Source organism: Dermacentor variabilis, chromosome 4, assembly GCF_050947875.1.
Source record: "Dermacentor variabilis isolate Ectoservices chromosome 4, ASM5094787v1, whole genome shotgun sequence".
Lineage (NCBI taxonomy): Eukaryota > Metazoa > Arthropoda > Arachnida > Ixodida > Ixodidae > Dermacentor > Dermacentor variabilis.
Window position 1 is genome coordinate 160,455,328 of NC_134571.1, and position 10,385 is coordinate 160,465,712.

Genomic DNA, 10,385 nt, shown 5'->3' on the forward strand with positions numbered 1-10,385 from the left:
CGAATAATGACATAGCTTATGAAATAAATCTAGGCGACCAAACTAACAACGATGTTATAAGGATTCCAACTCGGTGCGTTGTTTTAGTGGTGTGATGATGCTGAAGGGTGAATAACCTGAAAAGATGAAGCGAACAGCGTGGTTTTGCCGAGCTGTTCGCTTAAATGCCATGGAAGGTCCCAATTGTGTTGGCACATGTGAAATAACATTACGTAGGAACACTGACCCCTGCGGGCGGAAGTGACAGCAACAGCTAGCGCAATATCTGAACCAAGAATCCCTACGCTTTGTGTCAATGCTTATGTACGATATACTCCGTCTAAAGTCGGGATTACAGTGGAAGAAATGCATGCAGACTAGTAGTCGGATACTTGGGTTCAGTGCCGACTTCAGGACGAACAATTTGGATGGCGGGTTAGGGCGCCATCTGCCGTAGCCACATACTCTAGAGTTGGCCCGAGCTAGTTCTTTCTTCTGCATTGCAAGACCTGACGCATGGCTCGCTGGTCAACTCGTCTTGTACTAACCTGCTATGCCACAGCTCTACTGCGTGTAGCTTCACTTTGAGTCACGTAGATTCATCTTACACACCAGGAAAAAGCAAAATGAGAAATGGTTGTTGCTAAGTGCAAGCACAGAAAAAAAAGGAAAATTAAGCGACAGATTTCTGAGATTGCAGAACTTCATTACGAGATAAATTGTTTTTGTTTTTACGAGCAGCTGCAATAACAGTTTTGGTTGTGCTCACATAAATCAGATATATTAACATGTCGCCCTTGTGTGACTGACCTGTTTTAAATTTTACCCTCATATAACACTTTTAAGCACTTGTTAACGACGGTTTCCAGAGAAATTGTCATACGCGCACATCTCGCTTTGCATGAACATAGATCAAGCCATAGTGTCCTCCCCTCACCTACTCTAAAATTTATTTGGGTTTCTTCTATAGACCGTTTTTTCGTAGGCGCCGCCATATTGTGAACGCAGTGGCGCCGCCTATGAGCAGCGCCTTACTGGCTTGGGTGAAAGCGGTCTTTTGCATGGCAGGTATACACTCGGCAGTAGGTTCTGGCGTTTGTTTTCGCGGCCGTGCGGTCTGTTTAGTATGACGTGCGTCTTCTACGTGGTAAACGGTTCTGTGAGACGTGCTGAAGTGGTTTAAGGCGTCGTGGCCGGAATTTTTGCTGGCGTTGAGGTGGACGGAACACGCAGCGCGATGTGTGCGCGCATATTTGAGCCTACAGTCAGCCTCGGAGATCAGTTGTGTATTTCTGAATGTTCCAATCACTAATGTGAGCTTATTGCAGTATTATCCTGTATTTCTAAGCTGCAGTTTAGGAGCCATGAAACATACGCGATGATCGTAACAGCGTGGGTACCGTTCTGCTACGATAGGATCTGTGCTGTTATACTTTGACAAGCGTTCAAACTGTTCGCTGCAGGTTACATTGCGTGACTACTTGGTTTGGTGGATGAGGTTTCCACCCATGAACAAAATAGTTTTGCCTAGTAGTAGCAGCATACCTTACAATCTGAATTAAGCTTCTTTAGCGACCGTTTACGAACTTCGCGAGCGTCCTAAGCAGTAGTAGGTGCTGGATTACAGATATCTTTGTTATATAGCGCATGGTCCAAGCATACGGCATCAACGGTCACATATTTATAAATGTTGTGCGGCGTTAGCCCATTTTCTCTTGCATTTTTAGAGAAAGAGGATCATAATCGAATTTTTTTTTTCATTTGTGTTCGTTCAATTCTCTACGACGCACTTACATGTATTACGAGAATTTTGCGCTCAAAAATTGTCATCGCATTCTTTTTATGCGAACCCTCTCATATATTATGGCTTCATACAGGCCAAAAAGGCAATGCCGAAGCACACAGCTTATATATGTATCATGCTGGCTCACCAACCGCAGTGATCGCTGTGTTGAGCAGGGCCATGGGCCTCATGCAGCAAGGCTAGCGTAGACATATTGTAATTTCAAGCGTACTAGACTTGAAATGCGTGAGAACGATGCCAGTTTATCACATATATTTGATAGCGCCTGCTGCTCTGATGTTTCATGGTTGCCTTAGGTTGGCCGTGCACGAGCATGCGCTCTTATGTTTTATGTTTTACTCCCTACGCCAATCGATCAGACAGTGAGCTGATTTACCACTTAATGCTGGTAATACAGAGACGCCGGTTTTCTCATTTGAATTACAATCTATATAAGCAAAATAGTAAACAACATATACACGCACCGCGACTGATAATGCGCATACACCGCGGCTGATTATGCACGTCACATTTTTGCGCCCCCAAGACATATTTCTGCCTACAGTAGTTACCGATGCACCGAAAGGCTTCCCTGATGACCTTATATGAACGAACATGGCGTAAAGCTCACAAAGTAAGATCTAAAACATCTCGAAATCGTTCCGCAGCACGCGTCAGCAATACTTTCAGGCAGGGCCGCGCCGTGTCGCGCAAGCCAGAGAGGAGGAAAGGTTCTCCGCGCGCCCTATCCTCCTCGCCCGATGAAACGGTCTATAACCCTCCCGCCGCAGCAGTACAAATTCTGCGGTGTTCGTAACACACACTTATGACGCATCGCATCGCTTGCATACGTCATTTACTGCTAAGGTAGTAGGTAGTCCACGAAGTTAGGACTGCACCTACGTGTTACTCAGAAACAGCTCCTGATTTTAAGCAAAAATGAAGACGGTGTTATGCTTGTTTCACCAGTGACGCCACAAAATCTTAGCAATTTCTATACCGCATAAAACAGGGAGGAAACGAAACTTTCATAAACAGTTACAAAGCTTCTAGTAAGACACGGAAAAATAATGTTTCACATCACATTTCATCTAACATGGCACCCATTTCAGCCAACAAGTACAAACAAAGCGCAATGTTGATGTACGTAGAGTTATCTTGGGACCTTGGCTGGGCACAGCTGGTAACCGTCGTATGACACCGTTGATCAGTAGATCAAGGTATTTGCAATTGAAAAATGTGCACATTGTTCACTTGCATATAACTTCACACAAAGGTTTGCATTAACATTTCCGCCACTTTATCTAAATATGATATATGTGGCAATTGAAATTTTACGAGGGTAATGGTATAAATTTCGGGCCGTGTATCAAACATACTTGCAACTCTCCGGAGCGCTTAGATATGTACTTTTCTGCAAAGGCCGCAAATCACCTACCTAGTGTGGATTTTGCCTTCACATCACACATAATCCGCTCTTTACATAGACCAAATACACAAAAGGTGTCTCGCCTAGTCTATCAAGGACACGGGGCGATCGTCCTATAACGCATAAACATACCAAAAGAAAGAAGGGATCAAAAATTAGTTGTGACGTGCCCAATAAATTGAACAACACAAAAAAAATGCTGCGAGATATCAATTTGGGCCTTTGCTGACGAGTGCTTCCTACTGAAAACAACCGCAACAAATCTATTAAAAAAAACGGAAGCTTTCTTTCTGAACCCCTTTGAACTTTTCTGACCATGACTCGCTCCTGCGCTCTGAAATATAGCTCACACGTAGGACAGCACCTTCATCTTTACTTGCTTTAAACGTGTTCTCACGGTTGGCCTTGTTTTCTAGGAAATATTCATTGATAAAACAAACAATACCTAAGCATCATTCGAAAAAAGAATATACGTCATCGAGTACACAAGTCCTTTAATAAAGCCAAACTTGCTATTTCTATTTTGCTCTAGCTTTCTGTTTGCCGCATCTGGGGCGCTATAACGTAAAACTATTCCAAACTTTTCTATTCCAATTCTGCTATCAGCCCTCCACGATTGGTCAAAAACTTTTTTTCGACCACCCCCACTTCGCCTGTCTCTCACGCGACGTCACAAAAACCGCGATACCTCCCCATCTGATATGATCTGAACACACTGATTATGCATGATTTGACAGAAAAAAGAAAAACAGTTATTTCTGATTCGACGCCTTTTCGCTATTAGTCCCCGGCTATCGGTCAAAAGTTTTCGGGCTGCACCCACTTCACCTGCTTGTCACGCGACGTCACAAAACCGCGGAAACTCACCGCGTCAAAGTGGCATGTACGCATTAAAGATGCATTAAAATGCCGAACAAAACTGAATTTTCTTCTGAATAGTCGCAGGCTGCCCCGTTCCGAAAGGAATAAACGATGGCTGCCGTCGATCGCTCAGTCGCTGGCTACTCGCACCTGCCGAAGAGCATGGCTGTATTTGCGTATAATGAAACTTCTGGCGTGGCCATGTAAAGTTTTCGAGCACTTCCGGCACGTTTAATACCTCATTCAGCCAAACCTTCTTTGCTGAGGGTCCGTTTTAGCCTCATTCTTAAGCTTCCGTTGCATGCCGCCGCGATTTACGACGAGCCACCGCAAGCTAAGTAAGGGAAAGCCGACCAATCGCAGACGCCGGCACAACCCTCTTCATCCGGTTACATATTTTCAGTGCACTGGCTCTGCCCCATCGAATCCCTCTCCACTTGAGCGTTCTCCTCGCATTTTGTCAGCCAATGAGATACGACAAGCCGCTCAGTGTAGGCAATGTTATTCGTTTTTCAAGCAAACAAAAGTGACCTCCTATGAACGAGGACAGCGTTTTATTGGTGTGTTCAGGCAACCCTGCGGGCGACCGCCCGGTGCTTGCGCCGGTGGTTACGCAAAGTTGACGTCAGGAGATTGGAATAGAAACATATTGGAATAGTGTTACGTTATAGGGCCCCTGCTTGGTCGTTTATTAGCAAGTAAACTGCAGTTTACAATGCAACTGTCTCCAGAATCAGCCCCTTTTAGTCAGTGCACCAACCGTGCACGCACTGTCATAGACTAGAAGGCCAATCCCGGAGACAGTGTAATGCAAAATGGATCACGTGGAGGAGGTCTCTGTATGTTGCCGTCTTTAGTGGCAGGCACATAATTGTTAAAGCGCAAAACCTTGTGTGTAACATTATCAGTTCCATGGCCTTTATTTACCTGTAATTTTCGGCTCAATGTCTTTCACCAAGACTGAATGATAGGTAACAGGGGCCACTAATCAGGGCATAAAGGGAGAATAAGGAATAAGAAGCGTCGTACGCTGATTGCTTTCTTCTTAAAGCATGGTCATAGGTTAAATTCCAATGCGTGATTTTCAGCTACAACGCTATTACAGGCAATGTAGAGGAAATACAATGTGCAGCTGTCTTTCATATCTCATGAAAATTGTCTATGAGAACATTCCATGCGAAAGTCGCCGACCAACATCGGCGACCTCTGTAGCGCAGCTAGTTGGCATGGCGCGCGTGTGAGGAAATTTGATCACGTAGTCGGCCGCGATGGCAATGAACTTATTGTCGCAGATGGATGTTGGAAACGGCCCTGCAGATCAAGACCGACAGGAAAGCACGGCTGTGGTGGTATGCCTACCGCTTCAAGTTTGCCATCAGGTTCAAAAAAAGGACGTATGCGGCACTGACTGCGATCGCAGGCGGGGACGTAGTGGAACATGGAACGGTAAAGGCCATGCCAAACAAAACAACAGCCGCACGTGGCCGTAGATCTGGCCGACACTAAGATGCCCAGGTGTCGATGTGTCATGAAGATGCGGGAGAACGGTAGTACCCAGATGCTGTGGAAGAGCTAGCGCGAATTCAGGGCAATTTCGCCGAAGTTTATGGCGGTATAAACGTTGCCGTGTTGGACAAAGTGCAAAAGAGAGTGGGAATGGCCACAGTGGATACGGCTGATTATGAATGACAACCAATCCTCACTGTACTGTTCGATGCCCGTTTTGAGCAAATTGGAGATAACCAGAATGCGTGTGTCGGCGTCATGGTCAGGAGCGCCAACACTGTCAACTGGGTGACGCGAGAGACAGTGAGAGTGTTGGTGCAATCGGTCCGACTTGTATATTACGACCAAAAAGTACTCTTTGAGCTGAAGTAGGAAGTAGAAAGAAATAGAGAAGGCAGGGCCGATAGCCCAGCGACGAAGGCGACCATTGGGTCCTTGAGAGAAAACACCCATCAAATGACGCGGTGTTCGGTAATGACTGAGAATGGCGGTCATACAAATGCAGCTGAAATTTTGGGCCTCCCTCGGCTAAGGCGCCCTGCGATCGAAAAGTTTGGTCCCAAGTAAAAAGATGGAGGTTGGTGTAAGCAATGACTTCTTCCTTCTCATGCTGATATTTGGCTAGGACAGCTCCTACGCAATGTCGACTGCTGACGGTGCGAACTTCAGTGGGCGCACATGGGTCGAAGTTAGCCAGTATTGGTTGTTAGCTCAAAAAATTGATCTGCGTGGAGAATGCTACGGCTTGTTCGTGGCCCCATAAAAATTGCACATCCTTTTTTTACAAGATTCGTAAGATTAAAAAGCTATGTTATCAAAATTTCATGCATAATATCGAAAGCGCGAGGATAATCCAATGAAACTCCGAATATCTTTCGCGGAACACAGCGCTGGGGAATTCCTACGGCACGAATATTTTCAGGGTTAGGCTGGACGCCCATGGTTTTGCCAAGTGTTTGCCTTTATGTGCCGAAATTATACATGGATGAGCTTAGCTGGAGGCAAGCATTCTTCTTGCCCACAATAACAGGAGAGGCCCATGGGCTGAATTATGCTACCATGAAGCCTTTGGCAAGCGTTTTACTCACTTCACGCTGAATAACTGACGTTCAGCATGATAGGATGCCCAGGGATAGGACGAGTAGCTGCGGCATGAATACGGCGAGTCACCAGCGAAGTTTGCTCTAATGGATGCCGAAATTTAACATGTTTCTAATAAGTTGCTCGAAGACTGCGGAGCTCATAAACTTAGTCGGGCACAAGAGCAGGAGCAATTAACTTCCTCATTTCGTCGGGGAGCGACCTAGAGGTACTAGGTGCAGCTAAGGCTCAATAAATGTTAGCATCTAGGATGGATACGTCGCATACACCAAGTGCACACACCCTTGCCCCCGAAATGCCTTGCTGGAGACCATGAGTAGAGATGCTCATTTAGAGGAGATGGAAGTGTGCCTGGTTGCCGGTGACGGTCACTACAGTGCGCTGAATGGCGGCATTTCGACCGATTAGAACGTCAGCATGATGGGACATGCAGTCACCGTCGGGAACGAATGATAATGCTGACAAGGTGACACAAGTGGCCGCTTCTGATTGCAACCGCACACAATCAGCTGAGTACAAGCGAAGCGGCGTTACCACTGGAATGCCGGTAAGATGAGGAACCTCAAGTTGTAGTATGGCGGTAGCACATACAATAGGGCCCGCATGCGGCGATGAAAAGTTCAATCCAAATATATTGTCATTGGGGCATTGCACCAAGATTGCAAATACGCCAGTGGTCTCGCAACCGGCAATAGTGACATCAGCTCTGCACATCCGCAAGACAGCAGGACTTATTCCATGAGCCACTTGAAGAAATTAGGAAGTGGCAGTCGTTAGTACTTTTTCAGGCTCCGGCAAAAGTGAGCAATCGTTACGGAAACGCACGCACCGAAGTCGACAAGTGCGGGCCCAGTTACAACGTCAATGTCAATCAAGCTTCGTCTTGTCGGCAGTAGAAGGAGAGTATTTGCAGCAGAAGTTGATGGTGCAGCATCACCTATGAGAGCTACATCACCTTGCTTTCCTTTTCACAATTGAGCGGCGAGTTTGGGGGTGCCCGGGGGAAAGAGACAATGGGCGACGTGGTTGTGGCGAGTGGAGCGGACGACCTCGCAGTGATGACGATCTGCTGTTAACGCAATGGTGGAGCCGTGGTTATTTAAATGGCCAAATGGAGGCTGTGAGCGACGGTAGCTTATCTCAAAACGTCTAGAAGCGGTATATTGTGTTCTTCGTGACGACCGCCAGCGGTTGTTACGATAGTGGACCACGGGACCGATACGGCGGCAGTAGAAACAAATCGGGCGCTCACCAACAGTCTCCATTCCGCTGGGTTGCGAGTGCAAGTATAAAACCAATTGTCCTCAGGTGGCGATATTTGGCGATAGTCATTGGTCGTTGAGCTGAAAACGTCGCAACCAAAATTTGTTGATTTCTATTGTATGATGGCCCGAACAATGGAAAGAAAACGCGCATAGGAATCGCTGAGGAGGAGGCATCGTGAAATTTCAGCACATGAAGAGGTTGAACAAGTCGTCCATTGCGCCCTTCAAGACAAATCCTACCTTGTCGGATACGGATATGTCTGTCTTCAATTCATGTCAGTCTGCATTCTTCGCTATGCTGGACATCAATCTTCCGATGTAGCGCCAACACCTCTTGAATATAGGATATGCATGGTTCGGTAGATGTCGGAGCACATCTGGCTAGGACTTTATTTGAAGAAACTTTTGGCCGACGGGCCTCCCGAACAGTGCGTGTAGTTTTTCCTTGAAGTCGTCGCAAATCCTGCTTGTGTTTGTTCAACCATACCTTTGCCATTCGTTGGAGGTAAAATACCGATTTTCATTGGGATCTGATGGCCACATCCCAGTGATTGTGCTGATTCACTCGTTCATAGCTCTTCAAACAATTTTCTCAACGTCAACTTCATCCGTACTGTAGAATGTTCCCGGGTCGCAAAGATGTGAAGGGGCAGTCATTGACGTTGTCGGCGCTGTTGATGTTGCCGGTGCCGTTGATGGTGAGCTTGCCGACTCGTCCACCATCGTAGAAACACCGAAGCCACGACCACGGCGCCACTCTGTGATCGGGCGTGTGGGACCGCGGCACTTCCACCAAACTGGCAACGCAATAAGGCGTAAATGAAGGGAAAACAAGAGCGTGTATTTATACAACATATACAATTGCGTAACGCAACCATGTTGACTGCCTGCTCGTACAGCACTTGGCCACGACGTTTTCTTCGCGCTCAAGGCACCGGTTTAGCGTTTATATGGAAGAGACGCACAAAAATATATACATTGAAAGGAAGAGAGTTATCAAACGTGGTATTTGTGACACGTCATGTTGGTAATACTAAGTACTAGCAGCAGTAATGTAAGAATAAATGCATGGTGAAAACGTTAACAGTTCGAAAAACCGCAATACGCTAAAATTTCTTGTCTTGCGATTTTACTGAAGTCTGGCTGATGTCTATCACAATATTTCTTTTATAGTAGGAAAGTATTACATGGCCCCCTTACTCGAAAATCCGGCGGCGTCATCGGGGGCAAGACCGAGTGATGGTACCGAAAATCGGTGATGACGCGAAGAGCGTACACAGTCTTTTCTAATTCTTGGACTCTCTTATTATCATAACGTGCGTGCTCTGTAATGTAGACAGAATATGGGGGCGAAGGGCACAGACAAAAATCGATTAGATGAGGGGTTGCTTGATTAACTTCTCAAATGGCAAATTTCTGTTATGTCCAAGAGTTCTTCAAGTGGGGTCCACGGGATGCATGGCGTAATGCCTAGATTACAGTCTGGCAAGCGGCCTGGAAATCAAAAATGTACGATTTGACTATAATGACAGGCCTAATGGTCTATTACCTAGTGACTAGTAATAATATGATTTGACTATGATGACTATGAGTATAGTCAAAAAACGTCATTGTACTCAGTCATCACGACAATGACAATCCCTTCGGGCCGCACTGACCTTTAAATTATCAGTTACACAATGTATATTTTGTATTTTCAGCACACTGTCGGTCCAGGAAAATATGTGAATGGTACATGCGTAAACCAAAATGGCACCGGTAAAGTTTTTTGCCAAGAATATCCAACTCCACCTGCCTGTTAAGAATATATCTGAAAACCGAAACATATGGATGCTTGTATTGTAAGCTAATCTTGCCAATAAACGCCCGCTGCTTTCGGCAATATAATTTTTGACCTCAACTTTCTTGTGTAAAAAAATCAATATACAAAATACCTCGTCGCTGGCTCATTTCATCCGAAACTTGGAACTGAAGTATAGTTTTGGCTAACGTTGAAACTTCATTTGTGAGTGTCATGGTATATCAAGCGTACATATGTGAATACAAAGAAATGAGACATCAACTTAAAATGCTTTCAGAGCCTTTAGATTCCAACTTGCGGCAGAAAATGATTTCCTAATTTAGGAGTTACATATTTGGTACACTCTAGAAAATAAAGCAGACATGATGGCGCATTACAGCACGTACTCCACAAGAATGAGCTTAGCTTTGAAATATTTCTGACAGAAAAGAAAGTTAACAGAAACTTTGCTGCAAGTACTCTACGTCCCGCGCAAATGCACTTCACACCTTAACTGCACAATTCTCAGAGAGATTAACATAGCTCTTCACTAAAGTGACCAGAGCATTCGTATGTTGATCTTAGTTTCGTTTTGGGCAAGTAAGTATGTTCGCTCATTTGATTCCTTCTACCCATTGTGGTTGCTTAGTGCCTATGCTATTGGGCTACTAAACAAAAAAT

At 45.5% G+C, this 10,385-nt stretch overlaps 1 long non-coding RNA gene across 1 annotated transcript in view; it reads left to right on the plus strand.

Annotated features, from left to right (window-relative positions):
• Positions 1–9,817, plus strand: part of LOC142578024 (uncharacterized) — a 28,229-nt gene extending 18,412 nt beyond the window's left edge. Inside the window, exon 3 of the long non-coding RNA XR_012827133.1 lies at positions 9,625–9,817. This is a non-coding gene — a long non-coding RNA (uncharacterized LOC142578024). The remainder of the gene's footprint in view (positions 1–9,624) is intronic.
• Positions 9,818–10,385: the final 568 nt, after the last annotated feature.